The sequence below is a fragment of the Oratosquilla oratoria genome, chromosome 43 (genome assembly GCF_046742065.1).
Source record: "Oratosquilla oratoria isolate Oo_2021 chromosome 43, ASM4674206v1, whole genome shotgun sequence".
Lineage (NCBI taxonomy): Eukaryota > Metazoa > Arthropoda > Malacostraca > Stomatopoda > Squillidae > Oratosquilla > Oratosquilla oratoria.
The window spans coordinates 12,140,811-12,143,645 of NC_134819.1; positions in this window are offsets into that span (position 1 = coordinate 12,140,811).

Below are 2,835 nucleotides of genomic sequence, written 5' to 3' on the forward strand. Positions count from 1 at the left end.
CAGCCTCTGAGAAAGCAAATAAGATTCTAGGACTGATTGCGCGATTTTTTTTATTTCAAAAGTCCATCACTCATTAACAAGCTATATAAATCGTTAGTTCGTCCACATTTGGAATATGTTGTTTCCGTATGGTCACCGAATCTCATTAAAGACATTGACAGACTGGAAAAAGTACAACGGCGAGCCACAAAACTGATTCCAAATATCAAAAATAAATCATACGAAAATCGACTAAAACATATGAATCTGTTTTCCCTAAAAAAGCGTAGACTCAGAGGTGACTTGATACAGGTCTTTAAGATTTTAAAGGGAATTGACAGCATCAAAAGTGACAAAATTTTCACATTGAATGAGAATCAGACAAGAAACAATGGTCTCAAACTGTCCGGAAATAGATTCAATTTGGAAGTAGGTAGAAACAACTTTGCCAACCGTGTAGTTAATGAATGGAATAAACTTCCTGCACAGGTAGTGCAATGTAGTTCAGTTCGAAGCTTTAAATTTCATTTAGATAAACACCTAAGCAAGATGCTGTAATGATTATAATTTATTTTATATTATTTGTTTTTGTTTTGTTATCATTTGTCTGTTTGATTTTCATTTATCATTAGTTATATGTCAATTTATTATTATTTACTATTTACCTGTTTGTTTATTATTTAACTATACCTATGCATTTATTTATGTATTTTATTTGTTATTTACATTATCATATTTTTTTATTTATTGATTCATTATAATTATGATTTTTTTCGCATCCGACCTAGATATGGACCAAAAGGTCTCCTGTCGGCATGCTCCGCCTTTGTAATCCTTTGTAATACTTTGTGTGTGTGTGTGTGTGTGTGTGTGTGTGTGTGTGTGTGTGTGTGTGTGTGTGTGTGTGTGTGTGTGTGTGTGCGCGCGTGTGTGCGTGTGTGTGTGTGCGTGTGTGTGTGTATTAATTTTCCATTTTCTTTCTCGTATATATATATATATATATATATATATATATATATATATTATATATATATATATAATTTCTAAACAGAAATGTTGTAGCACATTTGTAAATGACACACAGGAAACCCACAGTCGGAGAAAATATACTTCGAGTAAAGAAGATTCCTATATTTCGGCTATATTTAATGCTGATTCAATTATTTTTCTCCTGAAACAGCAGTGGGACTTGAACTCTGGGGTAAGGCTAGATTAGTGTTCAAGTCCCACTGCGGTTTCAGGAGAAAAATAGTTGAATCAGCATTAATTGAGGAATGCCCCAACATTAATATATCTAAAGGGCAGTGGACTCCCGACATTATTTCACGCGCGGCAGTTAGTAGGCTGGTACGGAGCTTACAACCCCCCTTACCTCACCCTCACCCTCCTCCGCCACCCCATTTTACCCCGTGCCTGAGTAATGCCATCTGTCCACATTCGCTCTCTTTTCTGCAGCTTATTAATCCCCTTTGTCCTCTGTCTTATGTACTTTCCTGAAGAGGGCTACAGTTGATAGCCGAAATATAGGAATCTTCTTTATTCGAGGTATATTTCTCCGACTGTGGGTTTCCTGTGTGTCACATATATATATATATATATATATATATATATATATATATATATATATATATATATATATATACATCAATCAATCAAATCAGCCATCCTGAGTCCACTGCTGAACAAAGGCCTCCTTCATAGCATTCCATGATTCACACGACCGTGCCATTCTCTGCCACGTCACTCCTGCAAACTTCTCGATCTCGTCTCTCCACCTTCTGTTAAGGTTAAGGGTTAAAGTTAGGTGGGGTATGGTTAGGTTAGGGATTATTCACGAACTCGCAGCATCATGCGTACATATGTATATATGCGTATATATATATATATATATTTATATATATATATATATATACATATATATATATATATATGTGTGTGTGTGTGTGTGTGTGTGTGTGTGTGTGTGTGTGTGTGTGTGTGTGTGTGTGTGTGTGTGTGTGTGTGTGTGTGTGTGTGTGTGTAATCCATGCATACATACACATATGGTAGTCGTCGCGAATGCATTCGAACCAATAAACGCAGAAAGGAAATGAACATGAAATTGGAACGCACATATACGACCTCATGGCAATATACCCCAGATGTATTGTTGACACTAATTCCGATCCCGGATACCAGTGTAGGGGCGGATGTGGGCTCATCTGAAATTATGAAATGGTGATAACGGAGGTAATTTCGTCAGACAAAGCACAGGCTGAACATGCGACCGTAATCAGTGCTTGTGCTTGATGGTCCGTTATGAATTTTGATAATGTGAATTTACAATGGACAAGCTTCCAATTGTGTGTTTGTGTAGTGTCGTTATGACCAAGGACATCTATATATCCAGTTCTGTACACATCTCTATGTTTATTACAGGATCACACCAGAACAAATGTAGGGTAGGAAGGGGGGATTAGTTGGGGGCATGTGGCATGGGCCCACGATTCCGACCGATTCCTGTTTCATTATCTTAAATACATCTTGAATAAGATTATTTGCCATTATGGTAGTCGGTAGTTTTATATATAGGTACGAGCACGTTCGCTAGCCATGTTGTGTATTATGCATAGCGTGTTCAGTCTAAAGCCAGGAACCCCCTCCCTAACAGGTATGTCAATGTTCTCAGTCAAAATTATGAAAATCTGAGTATACCTGAATATAATATATATATAATAGTATAAGTATAATAATATGAGTTAAGTATAATAACATGAGTTAAGTGAAGTGAGTCTAAATCTAGGAACCCCCTCTCTAACAGGGAAAAAAGGGGTTGAGGGAGTGTAATCAAACACATAAACAACACGAATAAACATG